The 20668-nt window shown below is 30.5% G+C and overlaps 1 protein-coding gene across 1 annotated transcript in view; it reads left to right on the forward strand.

Moving 5' to 3' along the window:
* The first annotated feature begins 2293 nt into the window (after positions 1 to 2293).
* The window catches only part of LOC130451103 (fez family zinc finger protein 2-like), a 38415-nt gene continuing 20040 nt past the window's right edge, over positions 2294 to 20668 (forward strand). Inside the window, exon 1 of the mRNA XM_056789907.1 lies at positions 2294 to 2593. The gene's annotated coding sequence lies outside the window, so the exon portion shown is untranslated. The remainder of the gene's footprint in view (positions 2594 to 20668) is intronic.

Raw genomic sequence — 20668 nt, forward strand, 5'->3', positions numbered from 1 at the left:
TCGAAAATCTCACGTTAACTACAAAAAATAAAAAATACTATTGATATTAAAATCATTCAATTTGAGAGTAATATAGAAAATGATAAAACTATTGATAATAGATGTTGTAAGAAATGTGGCATTTTTTTACTTCATGTGTAAAGCTGCAGAAGCACAGATAAGCTCTTCATGCGGTTCGATGAGAAACTGTATTAAAGAGCTGCTGTGCATTATGGATAAAGGTTTGGAATTGATGGACTAAGCAAACGTAGACATTTCCCGTGACTGTCTTCCGGCATTACCAGAATCCCAGATGACATGTGTCCAATTATTTCAATCGCAAAATTACACGAGTCTCCATAGATTGAGTGAAAATTTTAAACAAGTTTTGCTTCTATCTGTTTTTACTTTGAATTTTATTTGATAAATTATTATCTATAGTATACCTGAACGATTTATAATTTTTCGGAATAATAAAAAAATATTTTGAAATATTTTAGAATCAATCTCACATAAGGGGATAAGGGGAGGGAGGGTCCAGGCAAATATCACTGAATCTCACCTAAGGTGGGGGAGTCTGAACTGATCGAAAAATGGCTCACGTAATTAATGGATGCCCCAAAAATAAAAAGCGTATGTAAAGCGTAAAACACTTAAAATAAGGTACAATACTGAAAATGAAACGAAAACGGTAGAAAGAATTCTCATAGACAATGATAATATGGGTGAATCAGGCCATTTAGTTGAACAATCGACCTGGACAAGTCCTCGCAATTGGACAACATTGGAAACAACAAAAGTTCTATTGTTGCTGGAGGTTACTCAACGCATTATGATTCAGTTGTGTAATATTTGAATACGCCCATCAAAACGATATCATTCTTCTGCATGAGGACAAATCAAGATGCAGATGGTTTATTCACAAGACTATCGTTTGAGATCGTTGAATAAAATGTGGAAAAATGCAGCTTCAACAGATAACGCTGTTTCTGGATTTGGGAGTATGTATTTTCATTTAACCCAGCAGTTTTACTGGATTATCTGTACATCCACTTTGACTTGCTTCTTCAAAACATAATGTCCATTAGTCTAAACATATGTTAATGAACGTTAGTAGGTAATAGCAGGTGCATATGCTGATCAATGGACGGCTTATCTACCGAATTTTCATCATCAGACATCATACCTATTTCACAAAAATAAGCTTGAAAAAGTAACAAACAGACAAACAGATGAGGAAGATGAAAAATATTACACATACGTGTGTGTGTGTGTGTGTGTGTGTGTGTGTGTGATCGAAGTGTGAAGTCGAGTAAAACAAATGTTATCAAATCCAGAGAGAAAAAAATGATACAAATAGGATCGGAAAACAGAAAGTTCTCAAGCGTATTATCGAATGCAGTTCTGATATCATTGATATTATTTATGTGATATAAAAATTATAAACAAACAAAACGATGTAGACAACTGTGTTAGTTCCATGTGGCAGATGGATATGTGCTCCATATGTGGTAAGAAGAACAGAACAAACAAAAGTTGAGCAAAATGAATGTCAAGACAAGACACATACCTATTTTTTTTACTGAGTTATCATACTATACCTACTTATCTACAAACTTTTGTTTTTCTTTTATATTCTATGCACCTAATTAGTGTTTATTACAATAAGAAAACATTTTCGATTGTAACAACTCTACATAATTATTTATGTCACCTTAAATAAAGTGTCGCATCCTTAACGAATGTACTTCGTAACTTTTGTTTGCTTCCTGTATACTTATATGGATATATATTTAAATGAACGATAGTTAAATTAGAAATTTTATACGTTTTTTAAAAGTGATATTCACGTTTAAAACCCGTTATATGCGACAAAGCAAATTAAGTAATGTTAGACTTGACAAAGGATAGTACCTACAGACTGTGTATAAACACTCTAGAGTAGCTGTAAAATGACTAAACAAAGTTGGCTGTATGGCCGCCCATGGTCGACAGGTGAAGAAGTGGTTGAAGTGGTATCCCGCCGACAACAGAGCAAGCGCAGCCCGGCTGAATTCTGCACCACGATAAACAAGAGAACAGCTGCCGATCCCTTGGGAACGGAGAATGGAGCAAAGGAATCGGGAACAACAGAGTAGGCCCCTCCCCTAGCCCGGCCTCTCTCTCACTCTTATTGGCCGGCGCCGTAAGCGATTCACGTTATTGGTGGAGGATGTGTCCTTACACTGCCTCTTCTCATAGTCCTCATCCTTGGTCCACAAATTATGCAAATCGACTTCTTCTATCTGCTTACCTTCTGCTGCCACCATCAGGCACTGTCTTGTTTGCGCTTTTTCCAAATTTAGAAGGGGCAAAGTTCACGTTACCATCGGCTGCCAAACAGCCAGCTAACAGTTAGCCCTTTGAAGTCAACCGACGGATAACCTCATTGGATTAGATTCGTTTATAAAAAAAATGTTCTAAAAGTGTGGAAGATAATATGAAAATGTGAATAAAAAAGTATTGTGACTGTGGCATTTAGTGAATCATTAAAACAATTATGTTTGTTTGCTGTATATCGGAAAATTGAATTTATTCAAATAGGAATTATAGTACGACTTTATTCGTTAAGTAGGTAGGTCAATAATATACTTAGTTTCATTATTTTAGGTTGTCTTTACTTTCCTGGGTGACAACCTATTTAAACGGTTAATTAGTGTATTATAGGATTTCATCCTGTATTGTTTTTGACGCACTTTTATCATTATCATTCGTAAACATGAATATTTCAATAAAATACACGAAATAATGCTTAAGAGATTAGTAGGGCTAAAAACAATATTTATATTGAAGTTTATTTATATTAAAATAATTTATATTAAACTATTTAGTCAATTTCTGGTACAAAACTATCTACAAGGAGCTTTCAAAAAATAATTTCCAAATTAACACTTTTTTCAACATAGTTATAAGTGAAAACATTTCACAAAGTCCAATATGCCTTCTTTAAAATTATGCAATTTGGAATTTCTATTCATATTTTATGAATTTTGTATAAAGTATAGTGAAATATATCTGAATTATTATTTCAAAAACAAAAATACGAAATTAAATAGTAACTATCTATGATTTGGGTCTGATAGGTTGTATTCGTATTTTTCATCATATACTTAGTTTTTAGAATGTAATAAATTATTCAAGCATATCGAAAAAGATTTAGGAATATAAATTATAAACAGCCCAAAAAAATTCACCCCACATTCGCAAGTTATGTATTTTTAGATAAATGAAGATTTTCCAAAAACGTTAATATCTTATTCATAAAATGGCGATCATTATTGTCGGATATTATAACAGCCTCGTTTCTTCACTTTTCTTCGTTGTTTCTTTGTTTGTTTGTGAGTGAATCCAAAATATCGATACACAATTTTAAGGTACTTTAAAACCAAAATTACTTATTTGAAATTAATCAATATTTCTATCATATGTCATTTCCAATATTGAATTCCATGAATTTCAAGTTTTTACAAGAATTTATAGAACTTAAAGCCACCGCAAATCTTAAGAGATTAATACATAAAGTATTCGAAAACTCGGAAAATACATTGAAGTTAGTTCACTTTGGTGTTTCATTGCCACGTTCCCAATAAGATAACGCTCTTATATATATATATATATATATATATATATATATATATATAAATTTCTTTAATTTTTCCTTTTTTAGACATTTGATATATTAATGTTTCCAAAAGTTCTTGATTATTTGATAAATTAGCTGAAGTAAGTCGAAATCAATTTTTATTAATCTTTTAAAAATTATCAAAAAAAAAACTAATTTTAAAACAGAAGAGACCTAAAATCAAGAACATTTAGATGCATTAATATATCAAAAGGTCTAAGAAATTAAAGAAATATATATATATATATATATATATATATATATATATATATATAACTAAGATTATTTTTATTTTTATTTGGTTGCCTTTTTCCCATTCATTTTCATTAATTTTTTTTACTACGACAAAAAAATCAATAATAGTGTCCAATGAAACCCACTGCAAAAATGCTGTCGTTTTTTGCTAGAAATTGAAACATTTATGCAGTTTTTATTAAATTTGAATTTACATAGTTTCTAGTGAACAACAACCAAAACATTCCAGAAATTTGAAGTGAAACATTCAATTTATATTTTCATCAACAGGTCGAGGCGAATATTAGTGTATATTAGTAGATTTATGCAATTTTAATAACAGAATCATCAAAACATCAAAACAATGTGGAAGGTGAATTAAATTCATTCAACTGACTTATTGAAAGAAGAAAATGTTCAAAATATCCATTTTTATATGGTGTTTATATTTACGTTTACATAACACGACCACGAAATCCATCATAAAAATAATAAAAATAGTTCCAAATATTATGAGATGTTGATAAGAATGTAGAATATGATAACATTTTTGATTAATTTGGCTGCATTTTTTGTGGGCGAGGGAATTTGTGGAAAATGCCCCTTTAAATGCAATGTTAGATAGAAATTGTTCGCCCCCCTTAAAATGTTTTTTAATTTTGTGAAGACACATAATACAGAAGGCTAGATTGGGATGGAGAAATGAAATTGTTTTATGAATATATATGATACACAGATAAAAACACACACGCGACCAAATGACATATATAGTGTGCATGTGTAGGAAATTCAGCGTGTATATATGTACGTGTATATATTCGAATTTATTTCATTTACACATGTGTGGGGATCATTTTCCGAGAAATTATCAAAAATGGCCTTCAATACATGAAACAAAATTTGGAATTGATTAGAAATTTTTTATTTTAAAACAGATGAAGTGTTCAATGACAAATTACTATATTCTGGAAATATTAAAGAATTATTTGCCTGATATAATAATCGTAACTTGATAGCGATATACTTAATATATATATATATATATATATATATATATATATATATATATATATATATATATATATTCGCGACGAGGCGACGCTTTTACCGCTGGAAAGAACACTTTTTCTCGTCTCGTCTAGTTTCTCTCGAAATTTAAACCAAATATCAATTATGAAGAAGGTAAAAATAGGACAATCTATAGTGAAGTATTTAATATATACGTAGTAGGTAGTAACAAAAACAAAACAAGATTAATTTTTCAACTATTTTAAATAGTCGCAAACAAGAGAACTAATTAACGTAGAATCAGCTTGTATTCAGATAAAATAAAGCTTTTATTTTCTTGTATCTATTAAAATCAATATATAGTTTTTTGAATCTTTGAATCCTGCTTAGACGTGCAATTTCTAATATAAACACCTACATTAAATATTTCATAATATTTCACAACATAATGATATTTGTAAAATGAACTTTCCAAACATTGACTGACTAATGGCCAATGGTTCATCATAGACAAAACCGGAAAGCCAAAGAATAACTTATTGTTTATACTGGCGGTGTGATCAGCATTATCTTTCTCTATTTTTCTAATTACACTACGGAAGATTACCATAATTAAAAAAAATGTGGAAATCACATATTCACTCTAAATTAACACACTAAAACCAAATTTATAGAATGCTGGTAATCCTATAATTGGAGATAGATGAAGTTTCAACACAATTTGTTGTGACCGCCTCTTTACCACCCGGACTTTAATCCGATTGAGTTATTTTAGACATCACTGGTATAATAAGATCTCTTGATATTAGATATGTTCGACAGCTCATTTTTTGATGATTATAACAACGTGATCAGGCTATAACATAGGAAGAATCTTTTATCGACGCAATAATAAATACTTTTTTTACGAATGTGGGCGACAATTTCCAAGTAGCAGGGATATTGACATTTCACAGGCTACTTTTGTCATTTTCTTTAAAGATGATTGTAACAAAATACGTACATAACCAAATATGGAAATGAACTGCCAAATATTATAATTTATATCTATTATTTTCTAACCAGTTTCTAACTTTTTTACTAATTTAATCCATCAACGCCCTAGTCACACACAGTTTGTGTTTCTTTTTTTTTCGAATACTTTCTGGTACAGCCCTGTGCATAACGGTGGCTGGTTCCGTTCTCGTTCTTTAACATCATTTCATCGAATAATTGGTGTTACTTTTTTGTTCAATACATCTTTTCCTTTTTTGACAAAGTCTACCGCATATTTTTACAAATGATCAAAGTGTTTGTGCAATTTTTTGAAATATTATTTTACATAGCAGCTCTGTGTGTAATATATAATGATGTACGACACAGAATTAGTTGTATTTGCTAATTAGAAACTTGCTTTAAGGCTTTAAGATTATTTTTTTTGCACATCTATTTCGATGAAATAGATTTATTAGGTTAGCATAATTGCAATCAGACATTGTTGATGTTGAAGATGCACCAAATTCTAAAAGATCAGAAAAATAGCTACGAGATTGCATTATAAAACTAATTTCATACTGAAACGTGAAATGGCTATCTATAACAATATTCAGCACAATACTAGGTCTGGCTATTAAATAACGAAACTGGTTACGAAAAAGGGTTTTATTATAAAAATTATTCTACATTCGAATGCTTCCCTTCAATATATTCCTCTGCCCTCACCACACACCTTTCCATACGTTTTTCCATTGATCGAAGCTGTGCTGGAAGTCTTCTTTGATGAGGGCCTTTAGGAGCTCTGCCGTTTTTTGCTTTACCGCTTCCATCGACTCAAATCGGGTCCCTTTTCAAAGCAGATCGTTTTCTAACCTTTCAAGGAAATCTGAGCAGACCCGTTGAAGCAAAAACTTTTGGTCAGGAGTCAGATTTTTTGGCATCAACTGTGTAATTCTTTTGTCATGTGTAATTCCTCGTGTAAAAATTTTCTAACCGTTTCTTTATCGGCGCTTACGGCCTCGGCAATCATCCGGATGCTCATTCGACGATCTGCACATACATGGTTTTTGACACGAGCAAAAAACACATTCGTTTCAAACTGCTACTGCACTAATACTATAATAGTGACAGAAACGTATTTTGGAACGTACATCGACAAGTTATTTAGATACCCAACGCTCTACTCGTTTTTTATCCCACCCGAGTAGGGCGCCCTCAAGGCGCGCAGTCGCGTTATTTAATAGCCAGACCTGATGTAAGATGAACCAAAATTAAGAAAACGTCTCAATTTCTTTCCAGTTCAGTCAATGAATACTGAAATATACTCAATTAGCTAGAAGAGGTCAAAATTGATCAATAGAAACCCCATAAATGTACTTATAATGACTAGCTAATGAATTTACAGCTTAAATTGGGTATTCTACCACAATTACCATATTCTTCATATCTAACACCTAGTCAATAAGTTGATTAATTTGTTGCCAGTATTTAACAATTTTTCTTGATCGTGGATTTATGGTAATGTTCACCAGATTGAAAAATGAAATCACCTTTATTCGTCATAATAACAACTTCCCTAATAACTTCAATAATAAATTTAATGTAATATGATATCTATAATCTAAATAAATACAATAAACTTCAAGCGTGAAATTTATAAATGTACGAAATTTGTGATACTTATGCATTTTCCTGTGTGCCCTTTTTGATATCGCGTGATATACTTAGTTTTTAGTCCTCTCACATATCATATCATGATTACCATTGTCAACGAACTAATAACTCTAAATTCAAGGGGCTGTGAAAAATTATAATCATTATTTGCAGTATTAATTTCTAGTTGTTGAAATTACACGTCTCTAATTCTGAGGTTTTATTGTAACAAACTGGAAAACTCAAAAACATATAAATAAAATATAATGCCGCGTCTCATAGTAGTAATTAAACGATTGTTACCAACTAATTAGCTACTTTTAAATTGTAAAGAGTAATTTCACAAATTTCTTATATAAAAAAAGTTCCGTGCTACTAGATTTTTTTCGTATCATCATAGCGTTAAACGAAGAAGTTGACAAAATTGTTTTGTAGACAATAAAAGCCTACTTCATTTTGAAAAATTTTATAGAAAAACAGAAATCTGTGCATGATAAGCTCAAAGATATGAAAAACGTTTTCAAATTCTTAACCTGGAATTCAGTTCAACTTTAGAATATGAATGCGTTATTCGTATTTTTCAGTTAAGAATTGAGTAAATATATGTTTAATAATATACATCATAGAGCTGATAACACCATAAGAAAATAAATCCTCAGAACAAAAAAAATTCGAATTATACCTTATCTGATGTTAACAAATGCAAAAAATATGTGGAAAAGAAGACGACCTTGATTGCCTAGACGATCACTTTTATGATGGTATTAAAGATGTCTCCATCAACCCAACTCTTCCTAGAAAGCCATTGAAAAAACACAAGACTTAGTCTAACGTACGAAATATTTATCGAAGAGTTATGTCTATATTTTGGATCCAGGCTTCTTTTGAACCAATAACTATGAGTTAATATTCTCTTGCCAAAAGTATGCGCAAGACTGTTAAGTTTTGCGCTTTTATCGAACTTCCTATTCATTTTTCACAAGAAATAATATACATATCTAATATAGGTATTTTTTATCGAACAGTACTATACTATTTTAATTTCATAATGTACCAAACGAAACGAAACTCTATTTCAAAATGTTCAATATAAAAATCAGTATCAATACCTACAGAATGTAACATCAATCTTGATATCAAAGCTTATGGCAAAATTCAATTGATTCAATCATTTCTCCACTGACCATTCCCCTATACATCAAAATCTAATGTTCGGTTTTGAAATTTGGTTTTCCATAATCTACGAGTTAATTCTTGACTTGACACACAACGGAACAGACATTGAATTATGTTGCATCAAGAGAATTGATTAAAAATTAAAATATTTCACTAAAAAATATTAACCAAAATCATTATGGAACAATTTAGTGATTGTAAATTTCGTTTGCTTGATGTTTCAACTTAAACTGAACAGTGATTCTGGTAGTTTATGTACGCGGCTTTCGCGATTCATGTTCTTTTCGTTCTTTTTTTGGTTATGCTTGTATATTTCAATTTTTTGCAAATGTATACTTGATTAAAAAGTTATAAGGTTTTCCTTTAAAAAGTATGGACATAATATTCTGATGCTAATCATACTAGCGTATACAATTATTTTCTGAGCTTCACATTATCTAGTGTGAGCTTTCATGACTCAAAAAATTATTATTGTGTCTGTTATCATTTATATACATGGGGAATCAATAAAATTCATTTCAGAAATAAATAATTTCCGGTAAAATTAAGTTGCCTTAGCCATGGTTATCCGGAAAATTTTTAATGTATTTTCTATTTATAAAAATGCGCAAAAAGGGATTCAATGAGGTTCTGATTATCATTCATTGCTTCATCTGTTCTCCTTGTTATGAAAATATTGCGAAAAGACAAAGTTATAGAATAGATTTAGTTAAAAATGGAGAAATAAATACTTATGCTAGTGTTAAACAATTTTATATTTTGTTATTATACTAAGAAAAAAGTTTTAACGAAAACCGAGTCCCGGATCTAATCGTATATGGATTGAGTAAACTTTAGCTGTTTTCAGAAAATCGAGGAGAGACGAAAAAAATTAATTTTGAGGTGGAGTCATTTTAATGGGTTTGTCACACCATTTAGTAGTTGTTTTAATTTCTAATTGTTTGCTTGAGTATATTCTATTCTTAAATATAGAAAAATAATGAAAAACGATAGCCTGTGGACAATATTACACCTTCTGCAAAAATATTCCCATAATTAGTAATCGTGAGTATACCTACATTTGATTACAACATCGGAATCATGCAACAGTATTATACGGCAGGGTGAAACGCTGCAAAATGATAGCAGTTAACTATGTGCGCCCTTAACATGATGGCAATAAAATTAAGTTGTGGGCGGTAGTAATTTAAAACAGGGAAATAAAGTGGATGAGTTTTGAAAGCCTATATATTATCAGTTAGAGTTATTACCACGAATGGGTTTACTTTACACTTACACTTACTCGTGAAGCTTTGCGACAAAACAGGAAACTATAACTTTTTAATACCCGGACTCTTGTTATTATATTTCTGTTTAAGTTAGAGTTATGTATCAATTTAATTTAGTGTTTCAAAGAAGAATAAAATTCTACGTCCCAGACTTCAAACTAGCGAATTTAGTAATTAAAATTTTTTGCTTGAAATAATTAGCATATATATATATATATATATATATATATATATATATATATATATATATATTTGTATAAAAGACCTATATTTAACATACCTAATTCAAAGGCGTTGTGCAAATGATTATTTGATATTTTATAAATTACCAAATCATTGAAAGTTTATTTCCAAATCCATAAAAAATTGAAATATGATTTAGTTGCTCACAAAATCATTGCAATTTTTTTGAACAGAACAATTTAACTCCAATCGCTTGAAAATTATTATTTCTATGCGGGTGTTGTCATAGTACTATATTTCATTGAATCAAAAAGTAACCTTTTTTTTATTCTTTTATTCTGGTGATATTATTTATTTCTAAGAATTTATTTTGCGACAAATGTTTTTTGTTGTTAGAATTCGTGTTCAAAATCCTTCTCAATTGATGATAACTAAAACAATACTTTTAAAACAATAGGCCTCTTAAAAAGTAATATAGTTGGTGTATTATTTGAAATGTAAATATTGATTGGTTAGAAAATGCTAGTGCTTGAAAAATAAAGGTCTGGAAATGATTGTAAAAGCTTCCAGCAGCCCCGATTTGCTTTTGTTTTTGATATCGAGTGCACTCTAACTTTCTTCAGCTGTTTTCAGAGGGTCGTTTTTAAGTATGTAGAATACTGTAGTGTTACGACTCATATCGTGGAAGTACATTACTTGTCTATTCTTTTAGGCCTAAATTAATATTAATATATGCAAAACAAAAATAAAAGAAATATATTGTAACTATATTTTATTAAAATTCCATCGTCAATTTTTTACTATCTTTGTTTTCTATTTTTGTATTAGAAATTTATTAACGATTCCAATCAAAGCTTTATCATTATTTATTGAATCTGATTGGAGCAAAAAAATAAAATCTATGTCAAAGGGAGGTTATTTTTGAGAGATAACTACGGCCGATAGAGATCTAGTGTGTTGCGGATTGTGTCGAGTGTTAAGGTTCGTATTCAACTCCATACCTTTTGATATAAGCAACAAATATAAGAAATTAATATCTTCTTAATTAACCGGCATCGTTTTTCTTTTGTTTAATTCTTGAACTAATTTTTCTAAATATATCAACCGGCTCGGTGTCTGGACTGCGTTCATTTTTTCAGGGATGTCTAATACACAAAAAGTTCAAATGTAAATATTCAACTTTCACTCAAGAAACTGCATCAATGACAGTACATTCTGTTTCGGCTTTGGAGCCGGTTCTCCCTTTTTATTCAATTGTTTTGGTTGTACTTTTGTTTCGGGTGTAAAGTGATGGACCCACGTTTTATCCATGATTATGAAAAGGCGCAAAAATTCTGCTTTATTATTATGAAACATTCCAAAACACTCGATAGAAACATCTTCACGACTCTATTTTCGTTCCATTGTGAGCAAATGCGGCACTCATCTTGTGCACAGCTTTCTCATGTCCAAATTTTCAGTTAATTTGCGATCTACCGCACTTGTCTGCTATGTCTGCTAGCTCGTGCACTTTCAGGCGGCGATCATCCAGTACTGCTTTGTGGATTTTCTATAACATTTCCGTCATATGGTCCACCACTGCGATGCTGGTTTTCGCAGGTCTTATGGCCTCGTTTAAACCCTGCTACTCAATATTGAATTGTTGACAAGGATCAGTGTCACCCAGAGTAGAATCTAGTAAAACTTTTCATATTGGTTGCGCTAATACCTTCCAAAGTAAAGTATTGTATCACATAACGATGACCAATTTTTCCCATGTTCACAAATTCACTGAAAACGTTCACTATTGATGGCTGCCAAAGAAATAGTAAACGACATGGCGTCTCCAAACATATGCTGCAGAGATTGTGTACTTCTTAATACAGTGGTATTTCTCAAGCAACTTCAGGGCAGGTACTTCTAGGGCCATCCTCGTATACAAATATATCAAGTACATAGGCCTTATTTCATGATTTAAATATGTTAAGCTGCATACTCTAACCTTTAAGAGGAGGTTCTTTCAACGAAACCTAATTTACTAATGAAGAGGAAAGTAGAAAAGCTGGGAACACCTCTAAAAAATTAACGTGACCTAAAGACCTAAAATATGAAACTATCGGAACATAATTCTCTGAATTAGCAGAAATTATTGGAACCAATAAAAAGTTTCAGCAATATCTTTTTTTTTAAAGTAACAATCGCATTATCTGTGTAATCAAGAAAGCACTAGAAAGTAGTTTATAGTTTATAAAAATAAATCTAAATTCTTCGTTAGAAATTAGACAGGAAACTATCTATGGAGAGACAGGTAGATTGCAGCTTTCAAATATGGTCTAGGTTGGTGCAGAGCAACGAGTACAAATATTAATATCACAACTAAGTAATTTATTTGAATTTAGTTTTTAGTTGTTGCCTCTGGTAGGCGATGGAAGAAGGATACCGTATCCGAATTCGAAGCGATTATCTTAAACTATCCAATAGTATTGGATCATCCTTTTTCTCAATTTCAAACTCCACACCACCCGCAAAAAATTAGGATTTGTTTGCTTATCATTCTCTCCCAGAAATTTTCTCGTAGGTACCTTTGTCTATCCATCGTACTACCAATTCAAAATTCGGAATTTGACTTATCCGTATCCGTTTAGATATACTACATAATAATAATAAAGCGTAATTGAATGCTCCGATCATTCAGAATAAATAATGTACAATTGTTTTTCTAATACCAAAAAAGAAAATGATCGAGCTTTCCAGTATCTGATTCGCAATTATAAAATTTTATCATTCAATATTATAAACATAATTATTTCGCAGACTGAATAGATTCTCAATAACCTATACATGAATATGAAACACTTATCACTACGATACGTGAACTGAACTGTTCTACTGGATCCCCACTTTCTGACTTTTCTATATTATCTGTAGCGTTACATGTTTGCCGTACCTATTTGATTGGTAGATTTGAAACGCATAGCATTGAGTGTTAAATTGCTATCGCAAGAATTTTTTTTTTTGAATGTACCGTTAATTCGCTCAATTTTGGAAAATTATTAGCGCTAAAAATTCACCAAGGTATCATTGGTGTGATATTTCAGTTAAGTATTGAAGAGCTGATGACAAAAAATCATATTTATCGATACGTTAAGGGCAGGTTTTAAAAGACGTATTTCTAGAATATTTAAGACCACCTGAAAGGTGGTCATTTGAAGAAGAATAAGACAAATTTATATTTGAATATACCTTGGATAAAAAATATGCTATGTACCTATTTATCTTTTATAAATAGAAGTAATATAGTTGGAATATATTTTCTTCTACTCTTCAGCGATATATAGGATATTGATAAGAACCAAGATCATAAACAATTGTTCAAGAACAAGTCAGTTAACAAAAAAAATTGAAATATATCGATTTGAGTCAATGCTGTAGTATTTTTGATTTAGGAATATACAGTATGTAAATGCCAGTGGGAATAAATTCATTATAAATTGACTTTCTTCAACGTCATCCCTATTTTAAATCCCCTTCGAGCGACGTTCAACCTCCAATTTTTGAAATGGTATGTATAGGCTTGTGATATATCGTTTGAAATGTCACTTTATTCTCAATTCAAAAATGTTATTATTTTCAAATTTATTGCAGCGATCAATTGCTACAAAACAATTATTTAACATATGAGGCGTAATCTGCTTTATCGCAAACGTTATCCGTTTTTTAAGTCATTTAAATGAAACGGTTAAGTTTCATACAAAATGCCCTATCCTTATAGAAATAAATCTAAAAATATAAGATTAGGTGGTCGCAGTGACCATTCTATCGATCCTCACCTCCCATTTCACCGATAGGGAAATCGCGTTGGTAATGTGGTGGTGCTCCATCTTGTTGAAACCTCGAGCTTGACGGTAAAACTTTGCCAATGCGGGAATGCCAATTCATTTGAAAATAGTTCTAAGGAATGATGGTGGTTCACATTAGCCTCAGTGAAAAAGGGATCAAACATCAACTATTTGAGGGTATTGTGTGTATTCTTCTCTCATCCAGTGACGATTTTACATAGAAACGTAGCAATGGTTTAGCCGCTTAGGATGACCGTAAATGAAAAAGTGTATTTCAGAAAACATTTAATGTCTTCTTATTGGATATCCAGTATGTCATGCAATCCAATAATCTAACCATTTTTTAGAATTGTTCACGAAGTTAATGAATTTCAAACTATAATAATAACTACGCTGAAGCGTTTTAAACAGAATAACATTGCCACGGAAAGACTTAGACTGAATAAAGAATGCAGAGACCTTTAAAAAAATTTGGTTATAAGCAAAATATGGTACCACGAATAATGCTTAGGGTTGATCAACAATGATAAGGATGTTTGTAATTGTCAAAACTGTGATGAATAAGTAATCGTTATCATTAATTAGATTAGTACCTATTTTTTTTTAGAAGGCTATTTTTTGTATCTAGTCTAATTGTAAGTTCTTAGTCGTTTAAGTACAATAATTTGTAAACGAATCTAATTCCAAAAGTTCCTAGTTGAAAGTCTGATTTTAAGTATGTTATTTATTTGATCCTTAATATTTAAGAAATGTTGTGATAACTTAACAAGTGGCTTAATTAACCCATGGGGTTAAACAGGCCTGTTGTAGGTATTATCTCTTAAGATTATGTACAAAAATCAGTTTTGTTTATTTTAGCTGAATATTTCCATTATCTTTAAGTTCCGTTTATTATTTCATAAGATAGGAAAATTTTATTTTTAGGCCTTTTTAAAAATATTTCTTTCTTTGCTGATGTTTTAATTAATTTTTAACTTTTATTCTGATCTTATATGAATATAAAATATAATTTCGAATGAACTGATTTTTTTTTAATTTTCATAGAGTTTTATAATTTCAAAATTATCAGAAAGCCTGGATGTCCATTCAAAACATTAGGGTTGTACCTGTCATTTGAAGGAGATCGTATTTTCATGTTGAAGAATGTCAATCTGTAATTTAAATTTGACGTGTCTTGGGATTTTTCATAAACATGTACAGAAACCGAAATAATGAATTCACTCCATGTCACTGTATGTAAATCAAATGACATGAGCTGATATTAAATTAGGTACTATTCAAATCTGTTATCTGTAGATATAGATCTGTAGTTTTAAATATAGATATAGATTGTTCCGAAAAAATCGACTATTTCTTTTTCTTATCAATATTAATAATTCATAATATTAATATTGGTTGAAATGTCAAAAAGAAATCCTGAAAAATTCAGAGCTCTTAATATCAATATTAAGAGGTGCTGCGTCGAAAATTTCAATTTCCCATTTGATTAACCTGGGAAATTTTTTTTTTCTAATTTTGGAATTTATTAACTTAATTAACTTATTTTTATCGAGAATTGAACGTTCTACAAAAAAATATTCTTATAATTTTTTGATATATTACTTTTTCAAAAGTTATTTAACGATAAAGATGGATTGATTTAAAATTTTTACATTTTTCTTATTTTCCGACGCAACCCTCAACTTTATGAGAAAATTTAATAGGACTTTTTGTAGAACATTTAATTTCCTGTAACTTATCTCCTAAAAGCCTCCCATAACTTTTGAACGGCTTGACCGATTTGATCGTGGTTAGCGCCATTCGAAAGGAGTTGTTTTTTTTTGAAATAACGTTTGAACGGCTTTATCGATCGATTCCAAAAACTAATCACCTCTTAACATCAAAAAACCACGTCGATCGTCACCATGCCGGTCAAAATAGGTTGATTCGTTCGTGAGTTATCGTTGATGAAAAAAATGTAAAAAAAGTTAATTTTTCGAATTACGCGGGAATTTTCGGTCTGATCAATTTAGGAGCGCGCAGGAGCTATGAGTCACGATGGTTGAATGACGAAGGCAATTTATTGTCCAATAATATTTATTTTTAGAGAGTTGAAACCCAGTGCTCATGAAAAAAATAGTCTAAATCATGATTTCACTTTTTTGCAAAAATTAATTCGATACGAAGCCGTTAATTCTAAAATATCAAAAGCTGCTACTGAAACAATGATTAATCATCTGTGGTATTTAACTGAAACGCAATAATTTCCTTGTTTTATGATGAAGTAGAAGTTAAAGTGAAACAAAATTATTGTAAATATTAACTGTCGGAAATGAAAGAGCAAGGAAATTTGAAGTAAAAAATACAATTTAAATGCAATATTTTACAAAGATATGAGTGACTTTGTGTCGATAGATTCTCTATCTATTTTCAAAGATTTTGATTTACCTTATGACTTCATTGAGAAATATTTAAATTCTTGGGCTAGTTATGGAAGTTTTCAAGAGTGTGTGCGATTTTTTACAGAACTAACAGTCGTAAATGATGTGGCGGAGCGTGGCGTAGCATTAATTGAACAATACAAAAGTGTTTCACTAAAAATGCTAAGAACAATTCTTATAGTTAGTTATAAGTGATAAGTGACTACAGAAAAAAACTTTCCAATTGTAATAGAAATTTTTTAGTGTATAATTATAATAAACATTCAATTTTTAGGTTGAAACTTCATTTATTTGATATCATAATTAATTTTAAGCATTAAAATGACAACTTTTTAAAAAATTTTTTTCGCAAATAACAATAACATTAAAAAAAATTAAGAGATAAGTTATGGGAAATTAAATGTTCTACAAAAAGTGCTATTAAATTTTCTCATAAATTTGATGGTTGCGTCTGAAAATTAGAAAAATGTAGAAATTTCTCGATAAAAATATGTTCTGACTCAGTTAGTCCGATGACTTGTTGAAGAGTTAATAAATTCAAAGTTAGAAAAAAAAATTCCCACGTTCATCAACTGGGAAATTCAAATTTTCGACGCGGCACTTTTTAATGTTAATATTAAGAGCTCTAAATTTTTCAGGATTTTTTTTTCGTCATTTCAAACAATATTTTCAATATTAATAAGAAGAAAAAACAGTCAATTTTTCAATTATTTTGAAACATTCTAAACAGTCTTTAAAAGGTGGAATAGTGAACAGCCTTTTAAGGCTAAGAGTTCACCGATGACCACAAAAGCGTGAATAAATTAATCAACCCTCAGAGATAGTTAACTTCTATTTTCAAGCAAGGCACGCAAAAGTAACGGCAAGTTTCGCTTAAAATATGCATCGTTCAAGTGGGGCGGCAGCCAAACCATCATCTACCTCCGGTTGGACATTTATCTTCTTGATGTAAATTATTCGATTTTATAGAACAGTTCATTTTAACTACAGACGAATAACTACCAAAATTAGTTTATCGGAAAATGAAATGGGCGAAGTTTTACTGCTTGGAAAGCCTTTTCATTTGAAAAACAATATAAATCGAAGAAATAGAAATGTTAGGGTATGTCTAAGGAAATAATGGATTAATAAATTTTGGATGTGAATGACACTGATCCTGTTTATTCCTTACACATCAGATATATTTATAGCATAGAACTAACTAGTATTGAAGTTTTTCTTTTATAATTAATATTGTTGGTAGGTTTGTGTTTGCTTAAACTATCTGATTATTATTAGAATTCAAATTTATTACACCGACTAAAAATTATTATGTATCAACTTAAAATTAGAAGAAAGTTATTAGAATATCAATTATCAACGATTTAGACGAATGAATTTTTTAATAACAATACGAGATATTAATCAGTCGTATTAACTCTTATAAATAGTCTTTAACGAAATAATGTTATTGAAAAATGCCTCGTAAAAACGAATAATATGGGAGATACAATTGGCTTTATAGAACTTTATAGACGTAAAAGTGAGTGATCGGAACGAATTTATATTAGTAAATACCTGAAAATGTGAAGTTGTAACTGTACTATTTTTGAGCGGATAGTGGGCAGTAAAATCAGTATAAAAATCTGGTGTTCACCTGAACTCCACTGAAGCTAAACGTAACTTTAATCACGCTATAAACATGTAAATTTATCACCGTCACATGACCAACAATTGAGCTGGATAATTATTATCTACCCTAGACAATCCTTCAGTTGATATCTTATAAGCAACTTTTGCTCATATATTTTCAAATTGGTCATTAATTTCTCACACGAAAAGTTATTTTATTTATAAATATAATTCTGAATCGATATAATTTTTTGAAATAAATGTGATGTATTACTATTATTATTTAACTTAACTTGAAATTTCAGTAAGCGTAAACATAAACAACTGACTAAACAAACTATCAACAACTAGAGTTATCAGAAACAGGCTTCATGATTTATATATAAAAGTCAAAACCTAAAAACATAAGGTACATGTTAGTTACTTCATTAAAAGCATTCAAGATTCGGTAAGATTTAAATCTGCCACGTACCTACTCTATTTATCCACATTGAAGATCATATAAAATGTGTTGATTACCAGTAAACCTACTATTTATTATTTCTGTATATTTTTATGAATAAATAATGAATTATTTACTCATTTTGATTCAATTTTTTAGCAAATTGTCTATTGTTCTAGTTATTATTCCTTTGTATCATTAGTAAATATATTTTTGAAGCGGTTGAAATTTCATTCTAATCTACTATTTCCTCTGTTATATAGAGGATGACTCATAAATAATGTCGGTTTCAAATGTTCACTTTATCATTGAATAATCATACAAAAAGAAAGTCTATCGTGTTCTGTGGTTTAAACCCAACATTCGGCAAGCTCTTTGAGACCTTTGTAAAACCCTTTTTTGGACTGAATATATAGTAATCTGACGGTGTGAAATCCAGACTAAATGCCGGAAGTGGCAAGAACTCAATAGCATCGAGTTCGACCATCTGAAATGATTTCGAAGTACTCTGAAGCTGCATATAATGAGTCTCATAAAATAATCTTTTTTCGGCAAGGCAAGAAGTTGTTTATACACCTCTAATCGACTGTTTAACTATTTCTCTTGAAACCTCAATATCCCACGCAGGAGGATGACCTGAGCGTGAACGATCTTCAAGGGTCATATCTCCACTATTGAAACGATTGAACCAACGCTCTGCCGTTCCCTGGTTACCTGTGTATTTTTCAATTTCACATATTTTCCTTGCTGCTACGGCTACTTTTGTTTCCAATAATATCATAACAATACATGAACTTCATATTTATCGCACTCCATACCATTTATTATAATAAATATTGTTTAAAAAACCTAAAAAACATACTTATTAAGCACATCGAACTAATAAGCTAAAAATATTTTTTTAAAAAGTTTAAAACAATAATGAATGAAAAACTAGTATTATTGTGAAAAAACATCGCGTATTCGATGTACAAGAAATATGGAACAAAGCGAAGTTAAATGTATTTTACAAAAAACAAAATTTACAAAACAATCAATATTTTCATAGATATAGAGAACCATTTATATAATTGGAATTTTATGCTGAAATATAAATTGTCAATTATTGGTATGGTTCAAATCAGCTTACTGGAACAAATACATTCATTTTATAAAGCAAACAAGAGGAGACCGCTATCTTACTAAACGGATAATTACTGAAAACACGTTAGTAGGTATTGACACAAGCTAACGTATTAATAAATAAAATAAAGTAGGTAAATAAAAGAGTGGCAGGGCAAATGTAAAAATGAAGAGAAATTCATCATTTTGTAGAACATATAATCATTCGTTAGTAAAACGGTATTAAATTTATTAAATATAACCTAAAAAATTGGATTTCCATTTAACATTACAGTGTTTTTGAAACTGAACATATGTACCTACATTGAAAATAATAAACAATCTCGTAATCAAGCCATCGATTGTTGTAAAAATCATACCAGTAATTATTGGTGTAATTTTTTGACGGTAATTTTTCATCTTCACCATAGAGTAAAAGAAACATCCACTATATCATAATAGTCGTTTTTTAGGACACATACAACGACCAAATAACTCTTAAGGAACTTAGTGAATATAAAAGATGAAGTGCGTAAGCTATCCACGCGTTGGTTACTTTGGACCAAAAGCGTATTCGAAGGAACATTTCCCAGGCCATACTGACGCGGTTTAAGCAAAATGAGTCGGATTTCTTACGTCGATTTATAACTTTAGAAGAAACCTGGATGCACCACTATACTCCTGGAACGAAAAAATAGTCAAGACAGTAGTTGTAAAGGGCGAACCTGTTCCGATATTTCATCAGCCGGAGAAGTGATGGTAACAGTTTTTTGGGATAGTCATGAGATTATGTTCATCAACCATCTTGTTGTCATCGAACGAGGACTTGACCGCATATTTTGAGGAGTAAGACGGCAACTATTAATTGGAAGGATTAACAAGTTATAGCATTACTGGACTACATGTATTGAAAAATGAAAATGATTATGGAAAATAATGTCTTATTTCTTCATCAGATCGCAATCTTTTCAGACAATCCTCGTACCAAATTCTACATTAGGATATGGATTGAAAGATTAGATCTGGTAGAAACAGAATAGGGATAACTGGTATCATGACCATTCTTGTACTAAAGATTTCATAAACGTATCTATAGAATCAAGACACATCCAGTATATAACTGACTAAACTAATATCAT

Source organism: Diorhabda sublineata, chromosome X (assembly GCF_026230105.1).
Source record: "Diorhabda sublineata isolate icDioSubl1.1 chromosome X, icDioSubl1.1, whole genome shotgun sequence".
In the NCBI taxonomy this organism is placed as follows: Eukaryota; Metazoa; Arthropoda; class Insecta; order Coleoptera; family Chrysomelidae; genus Diorhabda; species Diorhabda sublineata.